This window comes from Mesoplodon mirus (genome assembly GCF_964341445.2).
Source record: "Mesoplodon mirus genome assembly, chromosome: 14".
In the NCBI taxonomy this organism is placed as follows: domain Eukaryota; kingdom Metazoa; phylum Chordata; class Mammalia; order Artiodactyla; family Ziphiidae; genus Mesoplodon; species Mesoplodon mirus.
Window position 1 is genome coordinate 58422386 of NC_138990.1, and position 18454 is coordinate 58440839.

Sequence of the window (18454 nt, forward strand, 5' to 3'; positions counted from 1 at the left end):
ATCAGGGCACATCTCCAAGGGGGACTGAGCATCTGAACCCTGAACATCTAGACCCAAGGAACAAAGAAGGCCAGGGAAACAAAAACAAAAAAACCCCAACAGATCCTGAACCAAGCAAAATACAGAAGCCAAAGCACATAGCTCCATGGATAGGAGCTAAAGAGAGAAAGCTGGAATCAGGCAGACAAGTCCTGGAGGAAGCACAGTCATGTTGCAGTGGTTCAGGTTCATGACTCAGATTCACAGGGTATTAAGAGAAGCCTGTACAATACGACGGAGACAACCATAAAGGTACTTTAACTTAAGTATAAGAAGGGAATAGGTGCAATCCCAGAGTCATAAAATATGTTAGTTTCAGGGAGAAGGCAGAATTACTCAAATCCTATTTTGCTCTCCTCTTTGCTGCTGAGAAAATGATGCTGACTCTGCAGAGCAGAATACCCATCGTCAATGAAGACAGAAAGCCAGGGATGGATGAGAAGACAGTAAAATTCCACAAGTACGGCTTTATATTTATTCAAGGCCCTGACCCAGATTAATTGATTCCAAGACACTGAAAGAACTGCAGGTGTTCTCAGAGCCCCAGAGCTGCAAATCTGTTCTAACTCATGGACAAGGAGAGCCAAAGACTGAAGCTAAACTAATACCATCTCAGTTACCAAAAAGAGCAATAGCTGGATTCTGTGAAAATGTGAAATTACAGATGGAGAGGCCATAGTACTAATAAATAAATAGGGGAAGCTTAGAACTAAGTAGTCAGGGAGAAAGGGGCAAGGAGCCATGACTAAACATACAATAAGCAATTAACAGTGAGAGAGGCAAATGTAGAACTGATGACCGCAAACTGTGCTCACCGTGCCAGGCGCTGTTCCAAGCACTTAATACTCAGTCCAACCCTAAAAGGTAGATGTTATTACTACCCCACTTCACAGATGAGAAAACCAAGGCACGTACTTTATGCAACTTGCGCAAAATGGAAACATGTTACCTCTACCCTGTCCATTATGGCAGCCACTAGTCACATGTGGCTATCAAGCACTTGAGATGTGGCTAGTGCAACTGAATTTTTAATTTTATTAAATTTTAATTAATTTATATAGCTACCCTATTGGACAGTACAGCCTAGCTCGTTCATTTTACAAACAAGTAGGACCTTGAGGCCCAATATCACTCAGCAAATTTTTGGTAGAGTCAGCACGAAGACCCAGGTCCCATATCCTATGCCCCATTCTTCCCACCACTTCTCAGCTGTCACACCCAGGTCACTGTCTAGCACAGGTCTTCCTGGCTGTTTCCAACTTTAATGACGTGTGCTGGGGCTTTGTTACAACGTGTACTCTTTTACCATGCTTGGTTTGGATTCAGACATTTCTTTTTTTAAAGAAAGGAGTCTGACCCCTCCAGAACCTTAACTGTCGGGGGTGAAGACCTGAAGAATACTGCTATAAAAATTTCAAAATAGTGTGATCACAGCTATAATGATATCTGGGGGAGTGGCCTCCATGGATCTAGTATTTTGAGTTTCCATAAGTGCAAGTGAACTTTTTCATCAGAAAATGTGACTTCCTGAGATATTCTGATGACCACAGCAAAACAGCACAACCTGTTGTGAGGACATTAGGTAAGGAGACATGGGAACCAGGAAAAGGCTTTTCATTAACCAGCTGTACGTCCTTCAGCAAGGCCTTTACCTGTTCTAGGCCCCAATTTCCTATTCTATAAAATATACAATGCAATACCTCTTCCCCCCTTCTTTCAAGGATGTTATGAAGATAAATCAAAAAATATATGAACTGCTCCTTGTTCCTAGGAAGAAAAGCACTCTATAAAGTTTCAAACATCTCATTATTAAACACAAAAGTCAAGTTTTCCTTACTGTAAGATAGCTAAAATCAAGCTTCCTGTATCACTGTAGGCCAAAAATTACTATACTATTAACCGTGTGACCACACTGGTGCTCACTGAACTAGAAACTTCATGTTGGAGTCATTATTTTACTGTTATTTAAATGTTGAACAATGGGTCAAAATGATAGAAGCCATATTTCTTGGCTATCTCCTGTTGCAGGGAGCAACTGGATTTTAAAAGGACATATTTATAATGCATGCACATACTGTTTTACCAGCTATTAAGTTGAAAAGCTTAATGGAAGTAAGTTGGGCATGGGATTTCAGGGAAACTCAATGGAAACAAATCATTCTTGTCATCTTTATGTTTTGCCTTGAACAGTAACAATAATAATGATGCACTCTATCCTGTTATATACAAGAAAAAAACACAGAAACACAGCTTTGGGGCATCTTGGTCCCACCCTTTGGGGACCAAGGGTCCCCAAAGGCATACATGCAGGAGCATACACGCAGGAGCTAGCAGGCTGGGGAGCAGGGTACCATCACCATATGCAGCAGAATAATGGAATCAACTGCTTCCTCTTTCACTCTCCCACATCATTCCGCTTATGCTTCCATTACAGGACTTGCCAAACTCTGTTTAGTAATTAATTATCATTCCATGCCCCTCACAAGACAGTACGCCTCTAGGGGGCAGGGCCATGTCTTATTTGTACCTGGATCTCAAGCACATGATGGGAAATCAGGAAGTTATTGCTGCACTGGGTGATCATTGGCCCACTGGGAACAACACTCCCCACTCCAAGTGCCCAAAAAGCATCAGTGTCACCCCAACTTTGTGCACATGGTTGATCTTGGCTTGGAAACATTTATTGCAATTTATAAATAGGCTTGGTTCCAGAGTTACAACCAAGGCTTCAACCTCACTAGTGGGGAAATACAGCATGTTAGCTAAAATGGAAAATCCCAGCCAATTTCCTCCCTGGTCATGAAATGTAGAATACTTGCATTGGGTGTTTGGTTTGTAACATCAACAAGAGCAGCACCTGCTTCCTCCAGCACCCCAGTATTCAACAGTGTCATATACCTCCATACTTGAGATTTGATCCAGAAGTATTCTGAACATTTTTATCCAGTTTGGAGTCTGGATTCATTTATAGGACCTTTCAGAACAAATTGGATACTGATTTCTCAGAAGGAAAGAAAACCTTGAGTAATGACACAAAGGGTAAATTCCAATAAAAAGCTGCCTCTTAAGCCAAAGGGGCAACCTTAATAGGGACTTTCAGGATTATATGATCCAACACCTCATTTTTTTCAACAAACTGATTGGCCAATGTCACATGGCTATGTAGCAGCTCCACAAGGACTAGAACTCAAATATTTAGTTTTCCCAAGATTTCCAAGACATGAAACCTTCCATATTCAAAGCAGAACAGCCTGGGCAAATTGTCTCTGTTTGCCTAAAACTGAGAGGTTTCCCAGGATAGAGGATTTTCAGGGAGAAAACAAGGAAAGTCCCAGACAAACCAGTAGCAGTTGGTCAACCTAAGTCCAGTGCTCTCTTCCCTACATAAACCTGCCCCTGTTGTCAGTTTGATAAAATGGAGTACTGGTTCTGCCTTGAATACTTAAGCCCAGGAAAAGCCCAGCGATAAGAAATAGAATTTGACAGCTGTTGCACAGCTGTGTCCCCCCTACAAGGGATAAAATTCTATCCATTAATGATAACACATAAATGATCAAAACTAGCCTCAGGGCTCCCCTGGTGGCGCAGTGGTTGAGAGTCCACCTGCCGATACAGGGGACACGGGTTCGTGCCCCGGTCCAGGAAGATCCCACATGCCACGGAGCGGCTAGGCACGTGAGCCATGGCCGCTGAGCCTGCGTGTCTGGAGCCTGTGCTCCGCAACAGGAGAGGCCACAACAGTGAGAGGCTCGCGTACTGCAAAAAAAAAAAAAAAAAAAAAAACTAGCCTCAAGATTTGCTATGAATTTTTTAAAAGAATTTTCAGGTCTTTAAATAATTTAAAGTTCAAAAAATTCAAGAGGAAGAAAATGAGAATCATTTTCAAATGAGCATTATGAAGCCAGTCCTCTTTAAGTACCAAACTATTATTCTATGTCCAAACTAATCAAGTTGTCACTGCTGAGAAAAGAAGGCCATGGAAGGTTCATGAAGTTATGCTGATTAATTATCCCAAGAGTCATTAGAGAATGCAACCATTACTCATGAGGCACTCCTCTGACACCGTAACTAGCCTACAATTCTTGTGATTCCAGGGAAAGCTTCAGAGCCTGTGTTTAAAACTCCTACAGCATTTCCCACAAAAGGGAGCTGAAGTTGATACTTCAGGTTCTTTGAGGGGACTTGGGATTCTGAGTGCATGATATCTCCATTCATAATAGAGTTATTTTTCTTCCCTCCAGCTTCAATCAACCGTTTCACAAAATCAGGTTGTCAGGGAGATTCAGCAGGACATTTGTTGCTGGATTGGGCCAAGCCTACAGCCATGAAGTCCCAGACTAACCAGTCAGACACTACACTGGGCACTTCATAAACACACAGTTTCAACCTCAAGACAATTCTTCAAGGCCAATGCCATTATCCCATTATATAAGTGAGAAGCTGAAGCTCCGAGCACTCACGGGATCCAAGACCACAGAGGTAATGAGCAAGCAGTGCCAGTTTGACTCTGGGTCTCTCTGGTACCCAACTCCAGGCCCTTTCCCTAAGTAGGTCTCCTCCCCACCAGAGAAGCTGCTCAACTCCCATGTTCTGAGAAGGCTGGGTTCATAAAGTACAGCATGTATCACACTGTACATAGGGAGAGACAAGTCTCCTGCAAAAAGGAAAATATTTATGAGCCCTACTAAATGGAAAGAAAATTCCACCTTAAACATATCTGCCCAAAGCCCATATGTTTGTTAAAAAATAAATAAACCCATTAAGGCATTTTTCCAATACAGCCACAGTTAACAAGCTTTGAAACACAATGATCTTATATTTGATCTGCCATATGGAAATCTCTTCTCTGATTATGGAGTGGTTAATATCCCTATACAAATTCCTACAGTCCATACTCCATACAGGGACAAAATCCCTTGCTCCATTGAAGGAGATTCTCTGGATCTTTATACTTTTAGGAAAAACATAAGAAACAATAAGTTATAACTCACAAAGTGACAAGAATGGAAACCTGGAATATATGCTTTCCTGGAAAAAAAAAACCAAAAAAACAAAAAACCTCTTACCTTTGGCTTGCTTCCTTTTTTATTCTCTCCCTTTAAAAAATAAACCGAAAAGAAACTTCCAGTAATCTCAGCTGGAAAATTAACATTCCAGATTGCTCTCCTTCCCGAGGATGATGATAATCTGATTTACTGTCTCCTTGCCTGGTTTAAATCAGTAAAGAACATTAAGCACAAGTTCTCGATATTTTTAAAAGACAAATTTGCTATTGTAAAGGACACTGCTGCAAGCAGCCAAAGGTTTCAATGGCCCAACTATTAATAAATCCCCTTGAGTCTTTGAAACTTTCACAGCAAGATCATCCAAATAGCAAGTTCCCAGCCCCTTGGGATTGAGCACTGTGAGTTTCTAACCCAGGGTTCTTGTCCTATTAACTTCTCTTTTTGTTCATTTGGCAGGTATTTTTGCTTCGTTTGCTCCTGTAGCACTCTGGAGATGGCCCTCTCTATCATCATGCAGGCCTCACTCTCTGCAGTGGGTCCCCTGGTAAAGAAAGGCCTTTTGGGAAAGCCAGGAAACACATCCAGAATTTCTGCAAATTCTATCATGTTGTAGAGAAAGTACATGACTATTTTTAAAAACAAGGTTTGAGAGTTACACATTTGGAGCTATCAGAATTTCTTAGAGGACTAAATTGGAATGAGGGCTCTGGAGGGAGATTTCATACACTCTGAATAACTGGAAATGCAGAGTTTTACAAAAAGATAATCTAAAAGTGATTTCTCTCCTTCCAAAAGGGGCTCATAGAAAAGCTCTTAACAGGCAATTCTCCCCAGTGCATTCCAAACACAAGTCACATTCCGATGCAGTTAAAGCAGGACACTTCAGGAATTTGAGTGTTCCAGGGGAACAGTGTGCTTCTACAATCCTCAAAAGGTCTTCAACAAGCATGAAAGTCCTGTGTGTATGGGAATCCATCGGACCCAAATAACCAGGGAGAAATGAGCCTTTGTACTCTTGGGGCCAGGCGGGAGGTGTATGAGCTGCTCCTGGGCCTCTCTGTGGCACCAGCTACTCTTCCAGCTCAAACCCCAGAGCCCTAGCCAACTAAGCTCTCCTCTCGTGCTTTGCCAGCTCATCTTTAAGCTCATTCCCTAGTTTATTTGCAGCTCCCCTCAAGGTAGGCAGAGGAACAGAACAAGATAAAATCAAGGCAATCATTGCTGCTGCTTCTGAACAGCTCTGTTGAAAGACTTACTACAGGAGAGAGGCTGTAGTTACCACCACCAACAATGAGTTGGAATTATATGTGAATTTCAATTATCCATGTTAAACCTATCTCTCTCTAGGCTGACTGCTGTCAAGTCCCCAAAAAAGATAACCTGCTCCCCTCAGAGTCATGATCTCTGACACTCTCAGCCCTTCTCCTTCTGCCGACTTGAGAAAACTGCTGAATCACTGGCTTGCTTTCCTGGCAAAGAGATATTGTGGTTGCAGATTTCCTAAGTCCTACGAGTTCATTCCTTCTATCCTCGCCCAGTCAAACGGTGGTTCTTCCCTCTTTCTTTGTCCAGAGAGAAAGGGCACTTTTTCTTCCAAGCACCTTATTAACTTTCCCATCACTCTTTGTCAAGAAGGAGTCAGTCTTACCCCTGGCACTAGCTCTTCTCCAAAAAATAGTCTGAGCCAAGAAAAGCAGAGGATTCCTGGAGCCCTGTAGAGCCAGTATTCTTCTGTTGAGACACTGGACTAAGCGACCATCAATTACTTGCATGTCCTCCTCCCTGCAATAATAATCACCCCTTTACTCAGATCCAGCAGTTTACAATGGTCTGTCCAAGGAGTTGGCTAGGTCACCATCTACCAACATGAAAAGTAAACTGTGGTAAGACAGCCCAGAGAAATGCTGAGGGCACCAGACTGGGAGTCAGAAACTGAAACTGACACTGGCTAAGCAGTAAGGCAAAAATTAGAACTCAAGCCTGTTTGGCCCTAAACCCTATGAACTTAACCACAATTATGCTACTTTCTATGCTAATAACATGCTAATAGTCACTGCTCATGCTGTATGCTGGGTGCTTGGCTGGGCATTGCTATACCCAACTTTTATAGTTCGGGAAACTGCCTTTGGTAAAATAAGTGGTAGTACCAGTATTTGAGCCCAATGCTGTCTGTCTCTAAAGCCAGCTGTGGCACCATTCCAAGTGTCCATTGAACAGAGGCAGGTTGGAATGAGAAAAGGGAGCAAGACCATGAACAGCACCCATGACCATGGAGGCTTGTTAGTGGCTGGGCCAGGCCAGGACTGGCTACATTGGGAGGAGTGGAGACAATGGCAGGATCAGGTGGAGGCAGCATGGGCTAGAAATGTATCAGCGGTCCTTCTGTGCCCTGTGGTAGGAACATAACATACCCTCAAGGGGCGGCAGCGGGAAGGGGCTAGAGCATACCCAACTGGAGTCGACAGCAGGAGACTCTGACTGGGCAGCAGCCTGAGGCCAGGAGAAGGGTCAAAGCAAAGCCTGAGATGCAGCTCTCTGGGAACACACAGAGCACGTGGGGTGGGAAGAGGTTGGTGAGTCACCGGGCCTTGTCTAGGCCCAGTAGCCACAGGGAACAGCCCATAAATGTCATGGTATTTAAAGATGACCTCCAACAAAACTTAAACAAGTGAATCAAATTAAAAGCAGAGATTAAAGGAAAAGAAGCATCAAGACACAGGGAATCTGAGTAGGAACACAAGCTAAGGAGGCTCAAGAACATAACCCCAAACTCTCCAACGGCAACCACAGCCTGAGAGAAAAGGGCTCTCTGGTCCCCGGTTAGCCCCAGGTGGTCTCCAAGCAGGCAAGAATGCCAGGGAGTTGGGTCTAACTTAGAATCAGATGTGTTACCATGAAACTCCCCAAAAGGGCATGCCGTTACTCAGCCATTAATTCCCAGAAAGGTCATTATCTTGGCCACAATGGAGAGGATTTAAATACCAAATTATACATGACAGGCTGCCTGGGCTGCAAATGAAAATAGTGTGGAAGGTTAATCTCAGTCCTTTTGCCAAAAATCATGTTTTTTGTGGAGATGTGTATAAAGTAATAGGATGCATGATCTAGAGGCCAGGAGACTCACACAGTTTGGGTAGAAGCCATGGAGAAAACCAGTGCTTTCAACTTCCTACTTCAGCCCTCAGATGGCATCGATCTGAGCTTCAGCCCACCCTCCATTCTATTCTCTAATCCCCTCCAATGCCCCTCACCCCCGCACCCACCGCAATCCTCAGTCTCTCCTCCTGCTTCTGATCAGCCATCATCGTCTGAGTGCACAGGTGTGAAAAGCAAATGGTCTAGGAACCCACAGGTGAGGAAACCAGAAACGAGAGAGAAGGCAGTATCTGATGTCTCAAGGCAATTACCTAGAAGGCAATAAAGGGGATAAGGGTAAAGCCCAAAAGTAAAACAGTGTGGACATTGGCCCAGACACGAGCTGATGGTCACACTTCTTCAGCAGCTGCAATGGGAATTTTGAATCCTAAACCACCATTTAACTTGACCCTCTGGGTGTCTAGGGGATTGTTTGGACAGAAGGAAAAGATGCTGTCACTGCCACTGAGGAGACTGCTGTCTTATAAATCTTTATGGGTCCTTATACACTCAACGACTTGTCTTAGAACGGGGATCCAAAGTCAGGGCAAGGGAAAAGAGGACCATCGTTCCTGGGAGTGAGAGAAAGCCTCAGGGAACTCTCTCATCCCAGTGGCCCCACGCAAATGATACAAGAAAATTCAAGGAGGCTGAGAAACTATGGCACTATCTAGCACTGCTGGGATTACAGACCCCATCCCAGTCGTGGTCCCTTAGGATCACTGAAAGCCAAGTATCTGGGAAGAATAGCAATAATGCCATATTATCATCAAATCTAGGATACCACCAGTTGTAAACTGCATTCTGGCTTCAGAGATAAAATTTGAAAAAGTGGCTTATGGTGATTATAAGATGATATTGATTGTTCAATGCATCTCAACTTCCGAGATACTAAAATGGAGGTGGAGGGGTGGGGAGAATTCCGCAAAACCACCTATGCTTAGCATTAATAAAGCTCAATAGGTTCTCATGGAATGACACTGCTATCTCCTCTAAAGTTACGTAAGACCATATTTTTTTGGCCAATGAAACGTGAGCAGAAGTGAATGTCACTTCTATACTAATGTATATAATGACCAATGTTTCACTCTCCAGTGTTCTCCTCTCCCGATGCAGTAATCATGGAAGCACACAGTCATTGCACACAGAGAGGGGAGAATCACAAGAAGGTGGAATTTCATAAACTTGGATCTCTGAGACACTTCAATGAGAAGAGTCCCTCTGCCAACCCATCTAACCCATTTTGGACATGAACTGTGAGAAAAAAAACTTATTATTTTAAGCAACTGAAATTCTAGGAATGTTTGTTATCACAACATAACCTAAGCTCTCCTGACTGAAACACCATCTTATATTTGAATAAGGCATTACCTCATTTGGTCTTCATAATTACACAATAGCACAGGCAAGACATGCACTATTCCCATGTTAAAGATGAAAGAAACTGAGGCTCAAAAAGCTTAACTGAATTGGACAAAGTCATATAGCTAGCATGGGGTGGGGGGAGGGGGGGTGGTACTTGGGACTAGAACTCATGTCCTCTAAGTAAAGAATGAGCCTACAGATAGTGTTCCTGTCTATCTCTATCCTGTCTCCAGGGTCTCCAAATCCTTACTGCAATGTTCATATGAATACACATACATACCTAACTACCTTCTTTTGGCAAATAGATTTTGAATCCCAATCTCTTTCCTTTAAGCAGCAGTAAAACCTGCAAGAACCTGGCCAACAACAGAGCTTGACACTTAGAATATGCATGAGAGCTCAGGTCTGGCTGCAATGCCACAGTAATGTATTTGTAGCTGAAATGTGAGTTGTGAGTTCCAGAAAGGCAAAGAGATGAATGCTGAGATGAGCATTTTTACAACCAGTGGGTAAACAGTGAAGGAAGAGGTGGTGGGGGGAATATAAAGAAGATAGCTTCTTCATGTTTTCCATTTCACTTCAGTTTCTTGAACATATTTTTACATCCTGAGTGGAAAATTAGACCCAGTCGCTATGTTGCCAGCAATCGTGGGATGACATCTAGGACATTCTAATCTCTTACTAAAACACATAGACAAGAGACAACAAGAATGGGCAGCTTCCTGGGGTTCCTTACCCCATCACTGCCACTCTGATTATACTCTGTGCTCAGAACCCCAAATTGTACAAACCAAAATGATTTCCCAGAATCAACACTGTGCTGAGAATTCAGTTACTTTGTTTCTCAGCTAAGAAAAGGAGCTCCCCTAGAGTCAAATCCTAGGGCCAAAATACAAAACAACCAGTTGGTGTCAGCAACTGGCTTCAGGGTTTGCCCTTGGTGACTACGCAAAGCTTAATGTTTACTTTCAAGACGAGAGTGAACGTTATAATTTCCCCAACTATAGGGCAACTCTCAGGACTATTTCTCTTTTCTCTCACAATCTTTCCCTCAACAGACCCTGGGCCCTGAGCACAGTACCCTCTCAGGGTAATGGTTTCATTCATGGTCTACGCTTGGCTAAGCACCTGGTTCAGAAAATGTGTGAAGTGTCCCTAGGATAGGCATGTTGGTAGCCAGAGTTGTAAGCATGACCTTGTCAACCCTTCTGAAATTCTAAGCAAAGAAATGCTTATAAAATAATTGCCTAAGTCCCTATTTCCCTTAATCGATGCCCCAGCAACTGTGGCTCCCTTTGGTAACTTGGTAAGCCAACCTTTCCACTGTATAAACATCAGTGTACAAAATAAAAGCTTTCTGAGTCTTATACACCTTACCTGGAATGGATCTACAGGATTTTGCTAATGCTAAGCATTTTCTTCTTAAAATGGCAAGCTTATCTTTATTATTTTTTGGCAAAATAGTACATCTGATCACTGTGGAGCCAGAGGAATTCTCTGGGATTACAGGAATTGGTATTCATATTGTTTTGTGCGATAAATATCCATAAGGCATATATAAATCCTGTCTAAGAAGATTCTGTGCCCCTTTCCTCTTATACAAAAGCACTATTTCCCCACAGTAAGGCTTTGGATATCAGTTGCTCTGTACAGCCCAAGACAGTCTACAGGTACAGAACACCTGAACAATGGTTCTCAACTACTTGAGGGTTTCTAGCCCCTTAAAAAATTGGCTGAAGGCTATGGACTCTCTCCAATAAAATGCACACAGGTACACATAAAGGCTGCTTATGATTTCAGGATGTCCACATCCCTTTAAAGCCCATCCATTTCTTCCCTGCTTTGACCCTAGTCCTATCCCTCTTTCCCAATAAAAGGGAATGTTCATGCAAGACATGCTAGTCACCCCATCTGATGGTGTGGCCCCATTTCTCCCATGGGAGCTTGTTACCCCAGAAGAGGGTGCTCTCCTTAATTCCTCTGAATCTCAGTTCACCCCACAAACTAGAAACTATAATATGTGCCAACCCACCTGATGGGTTACTGTGGAAAACAAACAATGGAAAAGTCATAAATATACTCTGAGTTACACATTGCATGTTTGTGCAATATTGTAGGTGAAGAGTGCGTGTGTCAGCTATAATGGGCCCCATCTATTCTGCATCTAACCTCCTCCATCTATGTTTGCTGAACACACCAGATCGCTGATTTGATTTTTCACTGAGGGCGTCTGGGGTTCACAGTGCTTACACATGCCTTTGCAAATGAGGGTGCATGTGAGGGGAACTGCAAGGCCATTGATTCTTTAAAGACATGTATTGGCATCTGGGGAACAGCCAAACATTGCTGCAATCCCAGGAATTGAGAGGCTTCCATAAATCACTCTGATGAGAAAGAAATGCTAAAGCCGGGATATTGCTTTCTGCTACCTCAAAGAGAGAATAAGTGGTTTTAAGGGTATCCTTTAGGGGTAACCTAGTTGTCCAACAACCCATTCCTCAAATTGTCATGTGTAACCAAGGACCTCAAAGATAAGACGCAGGCCGGGGCTTCCCTGGTGGCACAGTGGCTGAGAGTCCGCCTGCCGATGCAGGGGACACGGGTTTGTGCCCCGGTCTGGGAGGATCCCACATGCCGCGGAGCGGCTGGGCCCGTGAGCCATGGCCGCTGAGCCTGCGCGTCCGGAGCCTGTGCTCCGCAACGGAAGAGGCCACAACGGTGAGAGGCCCGCGTACCGCAAAAAAAAAAAAAAAAAAAAAAGATAGGAAGCAGGAAAAATAAAGATGATAATGAAAATACTATCCTTCATCTGTCTTAGCCTTTTTTGCATGTTAACTGCTTTAATAGGTTAAGAGTATTTATTTGTACAAATTTATCTGTTAGGGTAGACTCACTGTTGCCACAAATACACCCAAAGATGTATAACAGCCTGCATGCAATAGGAGTCTAGTTTCTCCTGCACATAAACAGTTCAAGGCATTTCCTGTTTGGTTCCACAAAACTGTACAGGGCCCCAGACTGAGAGAGACTCTGCCAGCCTCAACACGTGGCATTCAATGTCGTCCTGGCATCCATGTCACACACAGCCAGGAGGGTAAAGAGCAGAGAGAATTAGGTTAGGGAGGTTTAATGGAGCTGACGTGGGAGGGAGGCATAATTCCTCTGCTCACATCCCACTAATTAGCTACACCAAACAGCACGTGAAAGAGAGAAATACAATCTGGGAAAAAGAGAAAATGAATTTTCTTAAAAATCCTTCTTCCCGGAAATAATGAAAAAGAATAATAATTTTGAAATTAATTTCTAGCCAACATTTGGGTGAATAAACTCAGCTGGTTAATTTACTCACACGTTCATTCACTTAATATGCATTTATTGACCATCTACTCTGTGCTACTCATTCTTTAGGCACTGGAATACAGCAGATTTTTAAAAAAAGCAAACTCCTTGTCAGCATAAAACTTATTTTCTGGGCTTCCCTGGTGGCGCAGTGGTTGAGAGTCCACCTGCCGATGCAGGGGACACGGGTTCGTGCTCCGGTCCGGGAAGATCCTACATGCCGCGGAGCGGCTGGGCCCGTGAGCCATGGCCGCTGAGCCTGTGCGTCCGGAGCCTGTGCACCGCAGTGGGAGAGGCCACAACAGTGAGAGGCCCGCGTACCTCAAAAAAAAAAAAAAACAACTTATTTCCTAGTGTAGTCAGACAGACACCAAAAAAGAAAAATAAGTAAAATATATGGGATTTTAGTGACGACTATTAAGAAGAATAAAGCAGAAAAGGAGACAGGGAATGTAGGTGGGAGGTAGTTTACAACTTTAGGCAGGATGTCTAGGGAAGATGTCAGCGTTAATACCATCTGAGTTTGGTTTTAAACGAAAGGTTTCTCCTTTTTTTTTTCTTTTCGGCTGCATTGGGTCTTCACTGCTGCCCGTGGGCTTTCCTTAGCTGCAGCAAGCGGGGGCTACTGTTCATTGCGGTACGCGGGCTTCTCATTGCGGTGGCTTCTCTTGCTGCGGAGCACAGGCTCTAGGCGAGCAGGCTCAGCAGTTGTGGCTCGCGGGCTCTAGAGCGCAGTCTCAGTAGTTGTGGTACAGGGGCTTAGTTGTTCCCTGGCATGTGGGTCTTCCCGGACCAGGAATCAAACCCGTGTCCCCTGCATAGGCAGGCAGATTCTTAACCACTGCACCACCAGGGAAGTCCCCAGACTTTCCTCCTTTTAAAAAAAAGTACTATAAAATAATTCAGACACAAAAATGTGAAATATAAGCTCCCTAAAGCTCGCAAGAAATATCTCTGCTATGCTTGACAATGGTCATATCAGGTCCATAAGATTGGAGTCAGGCCTGGGAATTATAATTTTAAAGACATAAATCAAGCAGTAAATAATCCAAACGAAGCAATCAGGCTGGCGAAGAAAGTTGAAACCACATCCATATTCAGTTATCCATTTATACATTCAACAACAAATGTCTTCTAAGTACTGACTATGTGCCAGGCTCTCGTCTCCTCAGAGGACTGGAAGAACAGACAATAAATAGGTCAACAAATAAATTAGAAAGCTTAGCAGTACAAGGCTGTGAAACAGGATTGAGTTTGGCAGGTTCAAGTAACAGAAAGAAGAGCAGTGCAATTCAAACACCATGAAAAGAGAGAGTGGTAGGACTCAGACTGAAGGGTTTGTGGGACTGGGTGCAGACTTGCAGGCCATAGTGAGGAGCTTGGATTCTCTTTCCGAAGGGTAACTGAAAGTCACTGCAGGTTTTGAGTAGGCAGTGATATGATGAGTGTATTAGTTTCCTATGCTGCTATAACAAAGGACCACAAACAGTAGCTTAATCAAACACAGATGGATTCTCTTACCATTCTAGAGACCAGAAGTCCAATATCTCATTCACTGGACTAAAGCACAACATCAGCAGGACTAGTACCTTCTGGAGGCTTCTAGGGGAGAGTCCATTTCTTTGTCTTTTCTAGCTCCTGGAGGCCTACTGCATTCCTTGGCTAGGGACCTTTTCCTCATATCACTCCAACCTCTTGCTTCCAGTGTGACATCTCCTACTTGCATCTGTAGTCAAATCTCCCTCTGCCTCCCCCTTATAGAGATACTTGTGATTACATCTAGGGCCCAGCAAGATACTCTAGTATAATCTCCACATCTCAAGATCCTTAATTTAATCATATCCGCAAAGTCCCTTTTACCATACAGGTAACACTCACGGATTTTAGGGATTTGAACTTAGATATCTTTGAACCTAGATAACCATTATTTAGCCTGCCACAGAGCACCTGAAGAGGCTCCAGCTGAGAGCCACATTTCCCAAAATTCCTTCTTCAATTCTTGAAGATGTTACTAGGTGTTACATGCATGGAAAAGTTTTCCTGAACAACTTAGTTTGGGAAAATTGGATTAAGCAAAATTAAGCTGTTTTCCTTACTTCTCAGAGCCTCAAATGAAACTTGCCAAAATCAAACGTAGTTGTAATTTATGTAGCACTGAACCATTTGTTTCCACAGAACATTTTATAAAACTGATATTCCCTGATATAAGTTCTAAGAGATGCTGGCCTGGAAAACCCTCAAGGAGGGTAAGCTGCTTTGAGATCTTTGAAGAACTGTCATGAAAAAAAATGAAGCAGACTAGTATAAGGCCCTAGATGTGAAACCAGGAACAAGTGGGGAAGTAATAAAAGGCCAGGTTTCAGCTCAGTATCATCCTTCTAAGAATCTGCTAAGATGAAATGGGCTTGTCCAAAATGCAGTAACTTTAACATAATCAAGAGTGCTGAAGATGGTCTATAGCAGGGCTTCTCAGACTATACTATGAATACACATCATCTGGGGGTCTTGATAAAATGCAGATTCTGACTCAGTAGACCTGGAGTTGAGCTTGTGATTCTTTTTTCACAAGAGGTGATACTGATGTTACTGGATGATGAAGAGAAATTCAAACATTGGTTAAGTGGTTGACCCCAGAATCATGATGCATCCCGAGGTGTGCATTATTGGGATTAGCAGAAGCTTACTGATGTTGAGGGTTTATCCTCAACAATGAGCATGAAACGATAAGACAGTGAAAATCATAGATGCTTTATATTGCAACGTAGAAAATATAACCAAGTCAATAAGTTTTGTATAATAGGAGAGATTTCTTTCCAAGTTTTATTAAATCTAGGAATTTCACTTCCTACCCAATACCTGAAATATAGACATGGATATAGATATAAATTTGTGATTTATATATGAATCTTACTTTTGATCAATTGCGGATTTGGAAACCAGGTAAGCAAGCTTCTTAGATTTGTGTATGGAATAAGAATAAATCCATTCTGAATTGCAGCATAAAACTGGCCTGATTTTTTGGGGTTAGTCCAATGAGACGATTTCATTCAACAAATAATTTAGCACCTACTATGTATGAAATACTTCACTGGGCACTGGAGAGCCAGCAGTGGGCAAAATAGACGTGATCTCAAACTTCATGGACCTTAACACAGGGGGGCCCAACCCCCAGTCCCCACGGTACTGGTCCATGGCCTGTTAGGAACCGGGCTGCACAGCAGAAGGTGAGCAGCGGCGAGCCAGCGAAGCTTCATCTGTATTTACAGCCGCTCCCCATTGCTCGCATTACCACCTGAGCTCCACCTCCTCCCTATCCTGTCGGATCAGCAGCAGCATTAGATTCTCATAGGAGCACGAACCCTACTGTGAACCACACATGCGAGGGATCTAAGTCACCTGCTCCTTATGAGAATCTAATGCCTGATGATCTGAAGTGGAGCTGAGGTGGTGATGCCAGCGCTGGGGAGCGGCTGCAAATACAAATTATCATTAGCAGAGAGGTCTGACTGCACAGAGACCATAATAAATCAATTGTTTGCGGACTCATATCAGAACCCTATCAATGAGTGGCAAGTGAAAACAAGCTCAGGGCTCCCACTGAGTCTGCATTATGGTGAGTTGTATAATTATATCATTGTATATTACAATGTAATAATAATAGACATAAAGTGCACAATAAATGTAATGCGCTTAAATCATCTCAAAACCATCCCTCCCCCAACCCCAGTCCATGGAAAACTTGCCTTCCACAAAGCCAGTCGCTGCTGCCAGAAAGGTTGGGGACTGCTGCCTTAGCAGACCCTAAATACATAATCACCAATAAAAACTGTGATAAGTGCTGTGACTGCATTTAGCCAGGAGACCGAAGAGGACACTGGAAGTATGGGAATAAAATATTAAACTGAGTCCTATTAGACAGGTAGGTGTCTGAGAACTAGCTTGGAACACCTCAATTTTATCTGCCTTCCAGAAATTTCTCCAGAAGAAATGGCAAAAAAACAAACTCCTATTCTTCTTAGTGGGTGGATGTCAACAGACTTGGGGAAAAAAGCCCCAGAAAATAAAATGTAGTGCCTCTGCCTAGTAAGTCAATTCTTTCCACAACCATAAGAGAGGGGAAATACATCTCTATTACTTTCAAAATCTTTTGAACACAAGGAGACATTAAAAAGTAATAATGATGATGAAGAACCATTTCTGCTTTAAGCACCTACTTCCTACCTAAAGGACCCAACCAGAGGGATGAAACTGGCAGTGTATATAGAAGGCTCTGTTCAAATTTCTTCTTGTTATTGTCCAAAGGATATTTTCTGTGGTGCTGTTTGTGGGTACATATAATGTCTCCCAGTACATTACTGACTACTAATATTCACTAAAAGTTTGGAAACCTATGATTGGTCCTGTCACTTTTTGTGTAGGGAAGATGAAAAAGTGATTCCTGCTTTTCTATTAGAGCATAGTACTATATATCACTATTTATTCATTCTTCTATTGATGGATATTTGGCTTGTTTCTGACCTGATGCTATTAATAATAAGGTTGCAATGAACATTCTTAAACATTTTGTGCATAGTTATACACATTTCAGTTGGGTATGTATACCTAGCACTGGAATTGCTAGGTCAGAGAGTTATGCATGTATTGATATATTCAGCTTTTATAGACACTGTCAATTTTCCAATGGGGTTGCACCAATTTATACCTCCCACCAGCAGCATGTGAAAGGTCCAGTTGTTCTACATTTTGGCTAAGAATTAGTAATGGTCAGTCTTTTTCATTTTAGTCTTTCTGGCAGGTGTGTAGAAATATTGCATTATGTAGTATCTCATAAAGCTAGAGAAAAGAAATGAATCAGTCTCATGAGTGATTTTATTTAAAAAGCTCTGTGTTAATTACTAATTGTTCACCCAGAGCCCATAGGGGACTTAAAGCACGAAAAAAAAAATATGAAAGGAAAAGAAACACCCCATTATGATTTTAATTGGCATTTCCTACTTGATTAATGAGGTTGAGCAACTTTTCCTCTTTATTGGACACTGGATATCCTTTTTTGTAAAGGGCCTATTCAAGCCTTTTGTCCACTTTCTTTTGAGTTGTCTATTTTTCTATCTTCATTGATTTGTAGGAGTATTTTGTTTTATGTTAATATGAGTTATCTGTCAGTAATACATATTGCAAATATATTTTCCCACTCAATGTGTTGCTATTGTATTTTCTTAATGGTTAATTTTAATGAGTAAAGAATCCAAATTTTGTAGTTAGTGCTCTCTTTTCAAGGTCATATTCATTTTCTCCTATTATATCTTGTAGAAGCTTTATTGTTTTACCTTTCACATTTAAAACTACAATCCTTTTGGAGTCTATTTTCATTTATATGATTATGGAATATTCCAAATGCATATAAAATTAAACTAATAATATTATAAACCTCAAGGTATCTTTCACCCAGCTTCAATATTGTCAGTTGATAGCCAATCTTGTTCCATTCATACCCACATTTACCTCTCTCTTACCGTGGGTTATTGTGAAGCAAATCTCAAGATACATCATTTTATCTATAAATATTTCAG